General features: G+C 40.2%; 1 protein-coding gene and 1 non-coding gene across 2 annotated transcripts in view; one reads left to right on the top strand and one right to left on the bottom strand.

Moving 5' to 3' along the window:
• UTRN (utrophin) overlaps positions 1–18,414 on the top strand; it is a 645,934-nt gene that overhangs the window by 105,539 nt on the left and 521,981 nt on the right. The window lies entirely within an intron of this gene.
• On the bottom strand, positions 5,444–5,550 carry LOC114004640 (U6 spliceosomal RNA). Its single transcript, XR_003546753.1, has one exon. It is a non-coding gene; the product is annotated as a U6 spliceosomal RNA (small nuclear RNA).

The following is an 18,414-nucleotide window of genomic DNA, read 5'->3' on the forward strand; positions in this document are numbered from 1 at the left end:
CTCTCTCTGGCAAGCATATGTGCTCTTTAATGATGAAAAATTGTAAATAAGGAATTAAATGTCATATTAATTAAAAGGTGAGCGTTGGGTGGGGCAGAAGCTACTTCATGAGAGAGTCCCATTTGCTGTGGAGGTGGACAGGAGCAGTGGAGCTGGAGGAAGGTATTCCAGGTAGGGGCACAGCGTTAATAGGGCTGGCGACGGGAAAGCATGCTGACGCCATGAAGGGTGTAGGGTAAGTACTTGCCCTACCCATACAGGTGCACCTGATCTGGACGGCAGTGGCTGATGTGGGAGGTTTTGAGTGTTTGGAATTCCATGGTCAGGAGAGAGTGAGTTTATCACAAGATGCTTTGGATGCAGATAGGATGGTGGTTGATATGGGAGTTATTGTAGAGCTTCGAGGCAAAGAGATTGAGGACCTGAACTTTGAGGTTGCTAGTTTGGAACGATTTTGACTCTGCTGAGGAACTATTGAGTTGTCGGAAAAGTCAAAAAAGTATTTTTTTTGTTTTGTTTTGTTTTGTTTTTCTGTGCAAAACGGCATCCTGATTTTCCAGATAACCCAGGACATTGAGTTATAACAAAATTCCCTTCATTGGTCTTAATATTTAAGATTCTTCAGCCAAAAGCTGCATTCACTCTTCTTTCTTGTGTAGTCATGATGGAAGACTGTGTGTGTGAGTGATTCTTCCCTCTCATTGGACTCACACTAGCAGATTCTGGATTGAAAACTGAGCTGCGGGAACCAGCAGTTAGCGTAATGGCTATGTCGCTGGACTCCCACGTAGTCGACCGCGGTTCGTGTCCCGGACCCGGTGGCTTAAAACTCACGCCGGGCGCGTGTGCGTGCGTGCCCAAGATCCCGAGAGGAGAATGGAAGAGAAGGGATTGTGGCGTGACCATCCCCCCTGGGGGGTAATTTCTCGCTTTCTGTCTCTATGTCTCTCTCTGTCTGTCTGGCAAGCGCACGCGCCCTACAGTGAAAATCTCTCCAAAAAAAAACAAAAACAAAAAAAACTGAGCTGATAACCTGCAAAAGGTATTTCCTGATTGTGACCTGCTTTTCCTCAAGGTCTCCCTTGTGCTTCACCCATGAAATAGAGAAAGGGCCATTTTGGCTCCAGTGTCCTTCCTTTTGGGTCAGTTTCTTTCTTTCTTTCCTTTTTTTTTTTTTTTTTTGGAGAGAGGTTTTTGCCATAGGGGGCGTGCGGTTGCCAGCTAGACACAGAGAGACAGAGAGATAGAAGGTGAGAAATCACCCCCAGGGAGGATGGCCACGCCGCAATCTCTTCTCCTCCATTCTCCTCTCAGGATCTTGGGCATGCACACACATGTGCCCAGTGTGAGTTTTAAGCCACCAGGTCCGGGACGCGAACCATGGTCTACTACATGGGAGTCTAGTGTAGCCATTAGGCTAACTGCTGGTCCCTCGGGTCAGTTTCTATGGAATTGCCTCTGGTGAAGATCTTTTTAAAAAATTATTTTATTCATAATAGTATGTGTGCGTCTGCACACACATGAGAAAGAGAGATAGAAAGAGAAAGAGAGAAGCAGGGCCACACTGTGACCCCTTTTACCCAGCCGTCCAGCTAGTCAAGATTTTGGGCATGGGGTCAGCAGATGGCATGGTGGTTAAGGCACTGGACTCCCACATGACCACCTGTAGTTGGAGCCCTGGATTTGGCAACCTGAAAAATCATGCCAGGGATATGTGCTCCAAACCCTAGGAAAATGGAGAAGAAAGGGATTGTGGCACACTGTCCCCGCTGGGGGGTGATTTCTCTTTCATTCTCACTGTTTTTCTCTGTTTTCCTCTGGCAAGCACACATGTCCTATGGCAAAACCTAAAAAAAAAAAAAAAAAAAAAAAAAAAACAGTCTGGGGCATGTGCACATGTGCCCAGACTATTTTCAGGCTGACCCAGGGACCCAAATCCACTGTTGACCATATGGCTACCAGCACTGTGGTCCAGTTTGTTACCAGCTGTACTATCAGGCTGGGCCCCTTGTGTAGATTTTGTGTGTAGGTACTGCTCTGTGCACTAGCCGAAGGACTACTTTAGGTGGCTACAGCTCTGCTTTTGCTGCCCGGTTTCTGCCTCTGATTTTGTACTTCCCAGTTTGTGACCCCCAGGCAGGGATGAAGAGTGAGGAGTGCTGTTGGATGCACGAGTGTGTTAGTTTCCTCATGTGGCTCTACAGGATTAGCACAAACTTGATGGCTTAAAACATTACTCAGTATCTTTTGGTTCTGGAGGTCGAAAGTCTGACATGAGTCTCACTGAACTATGGATAAAATGAGCATGTTGGCAGGGTTTCATTTATTTGGAGGCTCTGGGAGAGAATCTATTTCCTTATCTTTTCCATATTCCACATTCTGGGCTCATGGCACACTTTCATCTTCAAAACCAGCAATGGTGGTTCAAATCCTCACACTGCTCACTCTGATATTCATGCTGTTGCCTCCCTTTTCAACACATAAGATCACATGTGATTTCATTGGGCCCAAGATAATATCCCTAAAGTTCATGATTAGCAAGTCCACTGATGAGTATTTCCATTGGCAATCTCAATTACTCCTCATCATATAACCTGATGTACTCACAGGTTCTTGGCATTAGGATAGGGACATCTTTTGTTGGGGGAGGAGGAGGAAGGAGAGGAGGGCATATTATTTTTTTTTCTGTCTCTCTGTCATTCTCTGTCTTTTTGGTGAGTGCACATGCCCTATACCAAAAAATAAAAAAGAGAATTCTACCTCTGTTTTTAAGGTGTCAAGAATTTGTTAAAATATTTTGGAGACAGTAATAGATAAGTTACTCAAGCCTATCACCTTTTTCTTGATAATTTTATAGATGTGAATTAAATTTTATAGTTACAATCTTTTTCTACCCCCCCTTGGTTGTCTCTATGAACAATGCAATTATTGTTGAATAATATTTAGATTATTTAGGATAATAGAGTAGTATAGATTTTAGAATATTTAGAATAGTAAAGTTTCAAATAACTTTTAGAAAAATATACATTTCTGAAATATTTAGGTTACTATTAGAATTGAGACAGGGGTTTGGGACCAGCAGATGGCATAGTGGTTACATTGCTGGGCTCCAGAATAGTCGACTGGGGTTCGATTCTCGGGCAGGGTGGCTTAAACCTCACACTGGGTGCATGCGTGCCCAAGAACCTGAGAGGAGAATGGAGAAGTGTTTGTGGTGTCACCATCCCCCCAGGGGATGGTTTCTTGCTTTCTGTCTCTCTGTTTCTCTCTTTCTCTTTGGTGAGCACACATGCCCTATAGCAAAATTCTCTTAAAAAAATAAAGGTAGGATTTTGTTATAGACATAGGTAGTGATAACGGAGTGCTCTACTAATTTAGATACGGCCTAAATTTTGTGTTTTCATATAGATAAACTCTATTGTTTTCTTTTGGGTGAGAAACTTATCTTCAAGAAGACAGTTCTTTGTTGCCTTAGGGCCAAGAGAAAAATTCCAGGAATGTTAAAGCCTCTATATAAGGGAAAGTTGTGTTTCTTTCTTTCTTTTTTTTTAAGAATTATTATTTTTTTAATTTAACTTTACTTATTTATTTTAATTTGACTCGAGAGAGACAGGGTAAGAGAGAGAGAGAGAGAGAGAGAGAGAGAGAGAGAAAGCCGCCAGGTCTGGAACTTGAACCATGGCTACTGATAATTTTTTGCGATCTGAGGATAGAGGTCCTATAGTCTTCTAGTTACTTTTCTTTTCATTTCCCATAAAGCACCATCATACATGCTGCTGGAAATTATCACCTGGAGCTTTAAGATAGCCTAGGGCTAGACATTCACTATTTTAGTTTCTTTGTTTTACAGCACATAGAAGGAAGGAGGATATCCCTGCCATGTAACAAGAATGACATTAGCTAAAGGAACAATGAGCATGGCCTACAGTAGATGGCTCAGCAAATACTTTTTTAGAAAAATAATTATTTATTTAATTTAATTAATTAATTTATTTCATTTAATTTGACCAGAGAGAGACACAGACAGAGAGAGAGGGAGAGAGCAAGCCATCAGTTTCTGGGTCTCAAACCGGAGTTGGCCATGTGGGAGTGTCCAGCGCCTCAACCACCACACCACCACACCACCTCAGCAAATGATTTTTAAAACCATGATACAAAAGCGTGTTTGTATGTATGGTTAAAGTTAGTTTATATAAGATTTTGCCCCTGCCCCCCCCCCCTTATTTTTTGCTTTAGGAAATTTTGTATTATATCTCAAGGAAAGAGAAATACATGAAATTTATCTTCAACATTAAGGACTATAAACCATACATTTAAAATAAATGTTAGTTTAGTGTCAGCTTAAGAATTACAGAACAGGGGTTAGCAGGTGGCACTCGAGCTACAGTTGGCCATGTGGGAGTCCAGCTCCCTTAAACACCACACCACCTGCTGGCCCCATAAATAAATAATTCTTTAGAAAAATAACAGAATAGGTCCTAAGACAGATCTGATAACTCTTCTTTTGTGATTTAGGAAGGTGTCTCTTTACTGTGTATGGCTTAAGAGATTTTGTTTCGTTTGATGGTTTTATCTTTTCATTTCTACTTTAACTTTTCATAAAATGAGATCTTACAATGTTTCTTTAAGAGAGTTTTTCTATGGGGACCAGCAGATGAAGTAATGATTATATTGCTGGACTCTCACGTAGTCAATCACGATTCAAGTCCTGGACCCAGCAGCTTAAAACTCATGCCAGGTGTGTGTGTATAAATGCCCAAAATCCTGAGAGAAGAATGGAGGAGAAAGGTTTGCAGCATGGCCATCTCCCCTGGGGGTGATTTCTCACTTTCTGTCTCTCTGGCAAGCATATACACTCTAATAGCAAAAATCTCTCTTAAAAATTTTTTTTCTAAAATTTTGGATGGAACATTTATTTTAAAAAATGATTCCTCCACAAGAATTCACATATGCAAGTAGATGCATTATTTTTCTCATGACTTTAAGAAGTTTGTAATGTCACTGAGACTTAGCCAGATATGTTCGTTTACTCATTGTATTCATATTTATTCATTCCTTTCCATGTTTTTAATTTTTAAAATAAAGTTTATTAAATAATAATGTTAGCTGAATTGACCACTTTTGTCAAAAGTCAAGTGAAATCTCCCAGTGTAGTCTTTAAAAATATGAAGTGTTTAGGGGCCAGTAGATTGTGTGGTGGTTAAGGTGATGGATTGTCATATGGTTGACCGCAGTTCGAGTCCCAGACCTGGCTGCATGAAAATCATGCTGAGTGCGTAAGCATGGGTGCCCAGGATCCCAAATGGAGAATGAAGGAGAAGGGATTGCAGGTGGCCATTCTCCTGGGGGGCGTGTTCTCACTTTCCCTTTCACTGTCTCTCTTCCCAGTGATTGCACATGGCTTATGGCAAAAACCTTAAAAATAAAAAAAGAAAGAAAGAAAAAAATTATGAAATGCTTTGTGAATTTGCACGTTGTCCTTGTCCAGGGGCCATGTTCACCTTCTCTGTATTGTTCCAGTTTTAGTGTTTTTGCTGCTGCAGTGAGCACCGTTTCCATGGCTTTTAAGGTTTTAGGGCTAACAAAGTGTTATGCTTATTCTTTTTTGCTTCTATTTATATAAGATAGTAAATATGTGGAGGCACTTCAAAAAGTTTATGGAAAAATGCAATTAAAGTGTAGGTTTATTTTAGTGCAGAAAATTGAAATCTCTGCACAATTTTTTCATAATACACATTTTCCATAAATTTTTTGAAGACCTCTACTTGTGTATATGTATTTAAAAATTCAAACAGTTCATCACATAAAAATTACATTCTACGGGGCCAGCAGGTAGTGTGGTGATGATTGAGGTTCGAGTCCTGGACCTGGAAGCCTGCTTTCTTTCTCTTTTTCTCTGGTGAGTTCTTGCAGCAAATTAAAAAAAAAAATTGATAAATAAAATTAAATAAATAATTCCTTAAAAAATTATATACTACTCCTGAGAGAGGACCCCATCATTAGATTATTTGTGGGGCTGTGTCTGTTGCATTTGCTAGCATATGTATTATAAAATGTATTTATAGTGTTTTTTTCTTTTTTTAAGTTTGCTGTAGGGCATGTATGGGGGAAGAGAGAGAGGGAAAGTGAGAAATCATCCCTCCAGGGGTAATGGGCACACTGCAATCCCTTCTCCTTCATTGTCCCTATGGATTTTGGGCATGACTTGCCCAGCGTGTTTTTCAAGTTGGGAGACTTGAACAGCAGCATTGGCCATGTGGGATCCCGCTGCCTTAACCACCATACCACCTGCTGGCTCCTATATTAGCCACTTTTAATAAATACAAGCTAATATTATTTCTGTTGTTTTACAGATTTGTACTTTGCCTTAGCTAAACATCTTAAATCTCTTTCTGTGCCAGTGCTGGTAGATCTAGGATGTTATTTTCTTTCTTAATTTAATATAAAAATATTTATTTAATTTTACTTATTGTTATTATTATTTTTAAGAATTTTCTATAAGGCCTATGTATTCAACAGAGAGAGACAGAGAAAGTAAGATAGCAAGCCTCCAGGTCTGGTACTTGAGCCAGGGTTGGCCTTGTGGGAGTCCAACATCTTGACTACAATGCCACCTGTTGGCCCCTCGCATATTATTTTAACTATTCTGCTAACCTTTACTTTGCATGAACATAATCCTACAGACATAATAAAATTGTTTGTGAATTATCTTTTATATTTAACATATCTGGTGGCAGAAATAAGAGGAGAAGGAATGACTGGTTGGAATGCCATCTCAGTTGCCAAAATGGCTTTGTTCATCATCTCAGAGTGTAGTGCAGGGCTAAGGCAGGCAAACATTCTGAAAAGAGGGGGTTGTTGACTATGAAACAGTCCTCCGCCTAACAGAACACCCACTGTGACTATTTACAATGTTTGGATCTCAGCAAAAATACCACTTGTATTCTGAGTTCCTTTGTTGCAACTACATAACTCAGTAAGAGTTTCCTACAATTGTAAAGAATAGACACTGTTCAGAGGCCAAGTTTTGCTTCTTAAGGCTGAATGTACTTTATTTTAAGGTAGTCTTTCTTCTCAAATTAAGGAGACTGGTCTAAACAAGAGAAGAGCCCTCTAGTATTTCTGTGCAAAGCATCAGTAATCCTGTTTCTTTTATAGTTAATTATTTTTAATTCTGTTTAGTAACTATTGCTATCACATCAAGAAGTTCAGTGTTACTCACAGTACATTTTACTGCTGTGGGGAGGCTAGTTGCCTCAGTTATATTCTCTGTTGCAATTCTGAAATGAACAGCATTAAAACTTTTTACTCATCTGTAAAATGGGGTATACTCAGAGAACTATCTGATATGGTTGTGAGGATTCAATAAAATAGTGCAAGTGAGAGGACAGCCTGAAGAATGGGAGAAAATATTTGCAAATTATGTATCTAATGCTTCTGGTACTCAGAATGTATAAAGAATTATTACAACTCAATAATCAAAAGACAGCCCAAGTGAGGGTCAGCTCCATGGCACAGGGGTAATTGTGCTGCTCAAGAGAAGCTGGATCCAACACGGCGACCAAGGTTCGAATCCCTGGCCTGGTCGTTTTAAAACATATTGGGTATTGTGTGAGAACCCAGGATCTGACAGGCTGGAGGACTAGAGGAAAACAATTGCGGCATGATCAGACCCTGTGGGGAGTGCTCCATTCTGTCTTTCTATCTCTTCTTTCCCTCTCTCTCCCTCTTTCACTTTTCTTTTCTTTTCTTTCTTTCTTTCTTTCTTTCTTTTTTTTTTTTTTGGAGAGGTTTTTTTCCTATAGGGCACATACACTCTCCAGAAAGACAGAGAGAGACAGAGACAGAAAGTGAGAAATCACTCCCTGGGGGGGATGGCCACCCTGCAATCTCTTCTCCATTCTCCTCTTGGGAGCTTGGACATGCACACACATGCGCCTGGCGTGAGTTTAAGCCACCGGGTTCAGGACTCGAACTGTGGTTGACTACATGGGAGTCCAGTGACATAGCCATTACGCCAACTGCTGGTCCCTCTCTTACCTTTCTTTCATCTGATATAAATGACTGGTCACTTTCAACTTCTGTAATAGAGAGAAAGCAAAGAAACCAAGAATAGAATAATTCTAAGAGATTCTTTAGTCTTCATTATGAAAATTTTTTCCCATGTTTTTCTTCCCACAGTTAAAAAAGCTTTTTTCCCCCTTCTGTTTGGCAGTAGTTACCGAGTATGAGACCTAGGGTTGCACAACATAACCAAACTTATGTTGCTAACATAACCGAACTTGGTTGTTTTTGAAAATATTTTGCATAAAATCTATGTCAAAAATGAGCTCTTCTTTAGTTGGTTATCTGGAATAACATTTGGACTATGTTTGCTAAATGTGTTGACCGTATCCTAAACACTCACTGCAATTGGCCCTATTAACAGATGAGACTGGGGGCAGTTCATGGTTTTAGGGATTGAATGCTCTTTATGCAAGAGTATAAACTTTAATAAATCAATTTTTAAACATGTTACAATATTTGATTATGCCTAAGAAAATGACTATCAGCTATCTACTTAAATCTAAAATTGCCCTGGGCTGTAACTTTTATTTCTGGATTTCCTTCCTTAAGCTTGAAGGGTATTCTAATTTCATTATTATCAATATCAAGATCACTTCACAATTTCCTGGTAGCTGGGAGCCATGGTGACTTTTTTTTGCTAGGCTCTTTGTGTGGGTATGTGACCTCATTTGACTCGTCTTCGATTATTCTACCCCGTCTGCTTTACCCTGCTGCTGAGTCTCACTCTTTAATTTTGATGGTTGATAAAGCTTTGACCCTGACTCTTTCTTAGTGGGGTAAACACCTGGTTAGTGGAGCCTAACCTTGCCCTGCCAGGTGGAGACTTGGGTCTTGCTTGCTGGCTGGAGTGTATCCCCTAAAGGCCTTAAACACTGGAATCTGGTACATTAGCTTTTCCCCTTTACCTGGGCTGTCTGGGGCATCTCTCCTGTTCCGCACACAGGCTAGTCCCTGACAACTGCCCTCTTCTGCATGGTACTTTATGGCATGGTTTTTTCCTATTAGGGTAGGGTAGAGGCCTTTTGTTACATTGTAATAGGTTTAACCTGAGTATTAATACCAAAATTTTATTTACTTTATATGAATAAATTATATATGATTGTTGTTTTGATACTATGTCATTCTGATGTGATTTTTTTTTTTTCTAGAAGATTATGGTGTTGTAAGCATTTATATCATTTATTTACTTTTTATTGTTCAGGGAAAATAGTTTCAATGAGTACTGGCAATTTATACATTAAAGAGTTATGTGTTCAACTGCCATAGTTGTCTGCGGTTAAATTCTTTTCTTAAGATTTCACTTTCAGTGAAGTGATGAATTGATTAAAGTAATAATGGTCTGGCTCTATCACTTGGTTTATAAAAGTGAATAAACAAGGGCCATCAGGTGGCATGGTGGGTAAGGTATTAGACTCCCACATGGTTGACTGTGGTTCAAGTCTCCGACCTGGTGGCTTGCTTTCTCACTTTCCCTCTCTCTCTCTCTCTCTCAAATTAAAAAAAAAAGTGATGATAAATAAAATTAAATAAATCATTTTTTAAAATGTTAATAAACTATAGTGGATATTAATAATATTATACTTTGGACCATAGTTTAGGAAAAAATATGTGTATCTTATTTGTTATAATGAATGAATGACCAAAGCTATCGTTTTTAAATTCAGTGATTATTATGTATTTTTATGCACCAAGCAAAACATTTATTTCTCTGTGTAAAAGTATGCATCATCCATGTGTTTGTGTATAGAGCTGACTTGATCATATTCTATCAGTATGTATTTCACACAAATCTATTAAGTTAAAATACATGCCACTTAATCAAAGTTTGACAGGATTACGCACTTACACTGGAAGCCATATGATCTTGGCACTTGGGGTCTTGGTGCTGCTGACATCATGAGTATGAATGTGGGTGGAAAGACTGAGGCGTAGGTGGTTTCTGTTTATTTCCACTGAATGCTCTGCACAGTTTCTCGTTAGTTGCTGCAGACTTTGCTGAAAGGCTGCTCCGTGACTGGCCCTGCCCCATAACCCAACTCTGTCCCTCAGCCCACTGGTGTTTTCTGCAGGCGAGAGACCAGGCATTCATTCTTTACCGTGTGCTTCAGCTTGTGCTTGTTTTTTTGTGTTTTTTTTTGAGAGGTTTTTGCTATAGGGCGCGTGCGCTCGCCAGACAGACAGAGAGAGACAGAGAGACAGAAAGCGAGAAATCACCCCCCAGGGGGGATGGCCACACCACAATCCCTTCTCCATTCTCCTCTCGGGATCTTGGGCACGCAGGCACACATGCCCGGCGTGAGTTTTAAGCCACCGGGTCTGGGACGCGAACCACGGTCGACTCTGTGGGAGTCCAGCGACATAGCCATTACGCTAACTGCTGGTCCCTCAGCTTGTCTTGTTAGTATTTCTTGGTTTTCACATCGGCGGGTCTCTGGTTACTTTTCCTCAAAAAATAATCTAGCACAGAGTCCTGATTTTCTCTGCTATTATAAAACACTGAGCTTTGGAAAAGGAAATGATTATTCATCAAAACTTTAAACGCTAGGATAAAATGTTCCTATTTAGATCAATCACAGGTCAATTTAGTTTTCTAATAAGCTTGAGAATTGCTTTTCTTGTCTGCCTTTAGGGACTGTTTTTGTACCAGCTTTCTTTCCTTTCAGTGCTTCTAGAAGTAAAATTTTCATCTTTGCCAATAATAAAACAATCTTTAAACACATGAAGAAGGTGAAATGAGAAAGGAAGGCAGTGGATCATTTTGATGCTCATGGTTCGAAATTTTTCAGAAAGAAGAAAAAGCGATAGATTTAACAGATTCACATTCTTGTTACTGAAGTGGACGAGTTAGAGATCTAGAGTGGATTATGATAAATACACATGAACTTAGTGGGCACATTAAATAAACTCATTTAATATTTAAAAACATTCATGCCATGAGGGAGAGAGGAACACACATGGACAGCCCCATCAGGGTCCTCACTCTGCGATCCACCCTGCTCACTGGCCGCTGGGACCCTGAGTGCATGTGCTCCCACTGGCCTGAACAGGGGGACCTTGAGACTTTGAACGTGGGACTTTCCCATGAGGTGGCAGCATTGTGGAGTATTGCTACTGCTTTGCCTCTGTGGCTGGCCATTAATAATTTTTTAATTGACAACTTCCGTTGTGAGCAGCATATACTATATTGATCAAAGTAGGCATCTGTGCCCTCATGGACTTATACCAGTCAACGAGTGATCAACCTGAGATTAATGCTAAGGTGCAAGAGGAAAAAAAATGCATTGAGAGCTACAGGAGTTTAGAAGTCTGCTCTGAAGAAAAGACATTTTCAATTAGACTTGACATGTCCATCCAGATTACACAGGTTGAGAACAGGGTGAATGGGCTCGGCAGCATGGGCAGGCTTCCTGGGTTCCCTGAGTTACATGAAGGCTCATGTGCTGGAGCACACACTGAAAGAGAGAGAATAGTGTGAGATAAGCCTTGGTATAGGAGGGGTGGGATGATTCTGGGCTTTGTAAGCCGAGTTCACTTAATTGCTCCAAAGTTCATTGTCAAGCTAGGTGTCATTTAGATAGTTGTTTAAAAAGGAACAAGAACATTTAGGAGATAATGTCAGAAGCTTACTGGCTACAGGTTAGAGGCAAGAGATAATAGTTTAGACTGGGGGGGTGACGGTGGAGATAAAGAGGCACAAATGGATTCAAGCTGGATTTCTGAATTAGAACCAACAGAAGTTGAAAGAGATGATAGATTGTGGCATTAGAGGGAAGAGATGTCAAGGATTTATTTTGGGGGCCCTGGCATGAACAAGGGAATGGATAAAGGTGCTGAGTACTGAGCTGAGAAAGACTAAAGGTACAATAGATTTGTGAGAAGGCCAACAATTCAGTTTCAGTTTCAGGTCTGTCAGGGCTGAAATGAGTCTGTGCGTTATTTCAGTGGAGATAACAGGAAGGTGTTTGGATCTATGGTACATGTTTATTTCTTGCTGTGTGATAAATTATTCCAAAATGAAACAGCAAATCTATGTTAATAATCGATTGCTGTATAACACATTATCCCAACATTTAGCAACTTAAAACAACAAATGTTTATTATCTCAGATGTTTTTCTGGATTGGGCGTTTGGGAGTAACTTAGCTAGGTGATTGTGAGCCAGAGTCTCTCATGAGGTTCACTTAAGATGTTGCCATCATCTGAGGGCTTGACTGAAGCCGGGAGATCTGATTCCAAGATGGCTGTTTTGGTAGGCGGTCTCAGTTCCTTGCTGACTGTTGGCAGGAGGCCACAATTCTTTGCCCCGTGGATCTCTCTTTAGGGCTGCATCAGTGTCATCATGAAGAGACGGTTGGCTTCTCCTGGAATGAGAGGCATGAGAGAAGGCAAGGAGGAAGCCACAGGGCATTTAACGACTTGGTCTCCGAGTTCTCCATCATCACTTTTAGCATATTCTATTTGTCAGAAATGAGACACCAATTCCAGCCCATACTCAGGAGGATAGGGGATTAAACTCCACTTCTTGAGTGAAGGACTACCATATAATTTGTTAATAAAAACTACCACACATATTTTTGCAATTTGGAAAAGAGGTTTGGGTTAGAAATAGTACATGGGGAGTTTCGAACATAAATATTGTAAGGACGAGTAGATAAGAGACCATGTAGTAAGAGAATATAAAAATGAAAAGATACCTTGAACCAATCTCAGGAATCTAACTTTTACAGGATATGCTGTGGATAAGTAAAGGAGAAAGAAGAAATTGAATGTTGGAATTCAAGAAAAGAGTGTTTCTGTCAGCCCTGTTGTGCATAATGAATGCACAGGGAGCCAGATCCCACATGACTGGCTGCAGTTCTGGTCACACTGAATGGTTTGAAAAACACACAGAGCAGTTTGTATATGTGTACCCAAAATCCTATGGGAAGGAGGAATGGAGGAAAGGAGATTGTGGTGTAGCCATATCCCATAGGAGGGGTTCTTCTCTCTCTCTCTCTCTCTCTTTCTCTCTCTCTCTAATGAGTGCACATGTCCTCTGACAATTAAAAAAAAGAAAGAAAGAAAAAAAGAAAAGAATGTGGGAGACTACTGGGATTGGCTATTTAACTTTCGCTTTTAAGAATGTGTTATTTAAATGAATTAGTGCAAATAAGTCAATAAATAAGTAAATAAATGTGACATGTTTACAAACATTTAACTCTAAGGTTGTTTATTACAGAAATGCTCATAAAATTACAAATAAGAAATAGAATTAAGAATGTCATTAAGGGGGGGTGGTAGTGACAAATAAATTAGTCAATGTCCAGACAATATAATACCTATGGAACTTTAAAAGTGACATTATTATTATTTAATTACTAGAGGGGTCATGCACTCAGCAGAGAGAAATGGAGAGACAGAGAGAGAAAGAGAAGGAGAGTGGGAGAAAGGACCTTCCCAGCGGGGCTGTGGTCACACCACGATCCCTTCTCCATCTCTAGGTTGTGTTGGGCTTCTGGGCATGCACACACGTGGACCCAGTGTGTTTTTCAAGCTGCCAATGCCAGGATTTGAACTGTGGTGGTCACGTGGGATCTGGCTCTCAACTACTTGGCTGAGAGTAGGGCTGGCCCTAAAATATGACATTATAAGAAAACGTGTACTGTAATAAAAGCATGTTCATGATATATTTAAAATAAAGTTTATAATATACTATGTATTTTTATTTTGTCATTTTTCTAAAAAAGATGTACATGAAAATGTTTAGGAGCAGGTGGTAGGCAGGTGATGTGGTGGTTAAGGCGTTGGACTCCCACGTGGTTAACCATGGTTCGAATCCTGGACCTGGCATCAGAGTGTGTATATTCATGCCCAAAATCCTGAGAGGAGATGGAGGAGATTAAATAGCTCACCCTCCACCACTCTGGGGGGTGATTTCTCACTTTCTCTCTCTCTCTCTCTCTCTCTCTCTCTCTTCAGTGAGTACACACATCCTACAACAAAAACTTAAAAAAATCTAGGAGGATGTGCACAAAATGGAATAAAAATTGGTGATTTAAATTTTCTTCCTTTAGTTTGTCTAAATCTTCCTAAAGAAATGTGAAATTTTTGTAATAAAATGTTTTCAAGTATATCGTCCCAAAATAAAGCAGAATAATTAAAATATTAACGATAAGAATGATACTTGATTGCAGAACATTATAGTACAAAATGTGGCCCTGAACTTCTGGGCAACCAAAACGAAGTGATGCACTGAGCAGGTGAAATAGCACCATTGTCTAGTAAGCTGGAGATTGATCTCATGTATCAGCATGGCCTACCTTATTCCTGGCCCCGAAGGTGAGCAGGTGTGATTCTTGCTGCTCCTAAAGCAACTCCACATAGACTGCAGAGGCATTCTTGAATCTCCGTGAAAGCAGAGAGTGTATATTTGCATGTGAAAGTCAGGAAGGCCATGGTGTGGGCAGAAGGCAGGCTCCTATATGTGACTTTTGTAGATAAGCCTTTTACTGATTGGGAACTTGCAACTAGTCACCTTGATAGTATCTTGAGAATACAGGGGTTGACATTCTCTTAGACCAGATTCCCTCATACCCCTGGCTGACTGGACCCCACCTGATTTATCAGCTGTGGTTGGAGTTAAGCAATCTATATTTTAAGAATTTTAAGATCTGATATTCAGCTGTCTTTGGGAGTATGTGCAGTTTGTTATTCTTTTAGATGATGACAGATTTTACTGAGAATTAACCCCATGCCCCTTGTTACAGGCTCTGACATTGTCTTTCATTCTCACAACAGTTAGGTATTTAAGGATTACATCCCCTTCCTTGTATATAGGAGGAAAAGCAGAGCAGTTAAATAAATTGTTTAATACAAAATGCTGTCAAAAAAGCAGTTCAGTAAAGTAGTTGGGAGCATGGGCTCTTACAAGCTATTGGGATGAAATGAGATTCTATGTATGAAGTGACAACCTCTGTGCATGGCACACAGCATGCATTTCAGTTAGGTTTTTTTGGTTTTGTTTTTGAAATGAAAAAACACGGTGGATTTAAGCTCTGACATCCTGAATGCATTGATCTCACTAGTCTAATCATCGGTCCTTAGTTATTACGTCTTAGGCCTGAGTTTTAGGATGTGTGACTTGGAGATTGTATCAGTTTAGTCTTATTAATGTTCTTTTTACAGAATGTCTCTCTCTCTTGTAGACCAGGAGTTTTCTTGAATTTCTTCTCTCAGACTCATCTCGTTGGTGTCAAGATTGAGTTAGGATTGATTTCAGCTGCAATGAAGAAAAACCCTACTGTTTTATAGGGTTAAATATGAAGGAATTGGGACCAGTAGGTAGCATGGGACCTTGTGGATTGCTTTTCTCACTTTGCTTCTCTCTTTCTGATAAAGTCACTGAAAAAAAAAAATCATGAATAAAATTAAATAATTCTTTAAAAAGAAGGAAAGAATTAATTTTTCTCCAGTAACCTTCAGCCTGTGTGCAGGTGAGCAATCCAGGGCTGGTTACCTGCTCAGGGAAACTGCTCCATCTTCCTAAACAAAGAGAGCAAGAGGGCAGGTGAAAGGCAAGGTATTCGTGCCAGCCAAGTTAATTTTTATCAGAGATAATAGCTCTCCTGGGTGTTCTACTCAACATTCTCCTGTCTACCCCTGACTGAAAACGGGCCATATGATTATCCCCAGTTGCAAGGGGAGGTGAATATTTTAACCTTATTTTGCTATAAGGGAAACAAGTGAAACTAGTCTCGTAAACAGTGAGAGAAAAGGTGCATTGGTTGGTAAGTAACTAGTAGTGCCTGCCGCAGTAAGTCTGAGCAGGTTTTTTTTTTTTCTTGAGGAAGGTTTCTAGAGGCACAGTCACAGTGAAAACAATCCTGATTCGACAATGCAGGTTACCTGCAGTTATATTCCAAAAGAATGGTATGAGTTTTAAAAGATGAAATTGGAATCATGTAACATTTTTCCATTTGTCTTATTGGAGAGTGTATTAGTTGCAACATATTAACTAACTTTTTTAAAAAATCATACTGAAAGGGAAATGAAAATATGTTGATGGCATGGGTTTTTTTCCCCAATTACTTTTATTCTGGTAAAATATGTGTAACATAAAATTTACCATTTAAACCATTTTAAGTGCACATTGTATTGTTACACAGTCATCACCACCAGTCTTCTCCAGAACGCTTCTCATGTTGCAGAACTAAAACTCTATACCCATTAAATAATAGCCCCTCGCTCCCTTATTCCCCAACCCCTGGAAACCACCATTCTACTTTCTGCCCTTGTAAATTTGACGATGCTGAGCAGCTCATAGAAGTGGGTTTATGTGATAAATGTCCTGTGTGACTGGATTATGTCATTAGCATGATGTCCTCAAGGCCCATCCATGCTGAAGCTTGTATCAGAATTTCCCTCCTTTTTAAAGCTGAATAGCATTCTACTGTTTGTACATATCACATTTGCTAATATTGGGTCCTTGGAAAAGTCATGATACATTTTATTGCATAGAAAAACATGGGAAAAAATACATCAAATTTTTTGAAATTTCTATTTTTTTTAAGTTTTAATTTATTTCTTACTTTTTTTTTTTTTGAGAGTTTTCTTGCTATAGGGCACGTGTGCTCACCAGAAAGACAGAGAGAGACAGAGAGATAGAAAGCGAGAAATCACCCCCCAGTGGGGGATGGCCACGCCGCAATCCCTTCTCCTCCATTCTCCTCTCAGGATCTTGGGCACGCATGCCCACGTGCCCGGCGTGAGTTTGAGCCACTGGGTCTGGGACTCGAACTGCGGTTGACTACATGGGAGTCCAGTGACATAGACATTACGCCAACTGCTAGTCCCAAGTTTTAATTTATTTCTTGAGTGAGAGAGAGAGAGACAAGCACCCTCAGTGAGGTCTCACTACACCATCTCCCCTCTCTTGGCCTTTCGAGCAGTCGGGATCATGGGTGCACAGGCAGGACATGCACAGGTCAAGTGGGGAGCCACACCCAGAGGTCATCCATGTGGACCCAGCTTCATTTTGACAGCCTGTTGCCACTGCTGCACCCAGCCAGCCCTGCTTCCATCTTTTGGCTATTGTGAATAATGCACGTATAAACATGGGGGTACAAAATCACTTTGACATTCTGCTTTAAATTCTTTTGTTTTATTATCTCTTGTGTTTTTAACTCAGACTCACTTTCCCATTGTCATGGCACTAAAGTCATGGTGGCTAGCTTACTCCTGTCCTGAGGGAAATGATAAAACATGGAAGAAAGATTATCCATCCACATCTTTTTTGTTGGATTTACTTTCTTGCTAACCTCCAAGAGAAGCGTGTCACCACGAGTTACACTTTATATAGTCCATAGGACCAGAGGAGGAGGGGAGGAATTGTAGTGTTCCTTGAGGACTGCAGCCATTGCATTGCAGTGATGTCCAAGGACACTAGTTTTAGGGTTTCACTAGGAGGAAACAAGAAAGAAAACAGAAAACATTATCCTTCCTTTGCAAAGCTATGTTGACTGTGCACGTGGATTACTGTCTGCGATTCTGATCTTAAATGATTCAGCAGTGCAGGGTATTCTAGCGAAGGAAAGCCAAGTTTTTGAGTGAATACATGTGTTGTTTTTGTAAAAGTGACTAAAATAATTAGAACTCTTCAGTCTAAAATGATGAAAGTGGAAGGAAGATGTAATTACTGGCTATTAAGATTTGATTTCAGAAAAGTGAAAATGAACTTGTTCTTCTATCTTTAACTGTTAAATTAATCTGGGCTTTTTGGTGTGTAAAAGAGGTCTATTTAGGAAAAATACAAGGGAGAGCTATTTTACACCAAAGGAAATTACTACATTTGTATCCCCAGTGATAGTCTGAATTTACCAATTTTTACTTTTTTTTTTCCTTAGGGTGTGTGTGTTCACTAGAGAGGGACAGTGGGAGGGACGTGAGAAATCCCTCCCTGGGGGGATGGCCATGCTACAGTCCTTTCTCCTCTATTCTCTTCGTGGGATTTTTTGCACGCACACACGTGTCTGGTATGATTTTTAAGCCTCTGGATCTGGAGCTCAAACTATAGTTGGCCATGTGGGAGTCTAGCACCTTAACCACCATGCCACTTGCTAGCCCCTTACCTTTTTTTTTTTTAAAGACAGAGAAGGGCAGCAAGTGGCATAGTGGTTAAGGCACTGGGCTTCCACATGGTCAACTGTGGTTCAAGTTCCAGAGTGGGTGACTTAAAACTCATGCCAGGTACATGTGCATGCATGCCCCAAATCCCAGAGCAGAATGGAAGAGAAAAATGGAAGAGAAGGGATTGCAGCTTGGCCATCCTCACAGGGGGTGATTTCTCGATTTTTCTCTGTCTCTCTAGCAA

Source organism: Tupaia chinensis, unplaced genomic scaffold (assembly GCF_000334495.1).
Source record: "Tupaia chinensis unplaced genomic scaffold, TupChi_1.0 Scaffold139457_1, whole genome shotgun sequence".
NCBI classification, from domain to species: Eukaryota; Metazoa; Chordata; class Mammalia; order Scandentia; family Tupaiidae; genus Tupaia; species Tupaia belangeri.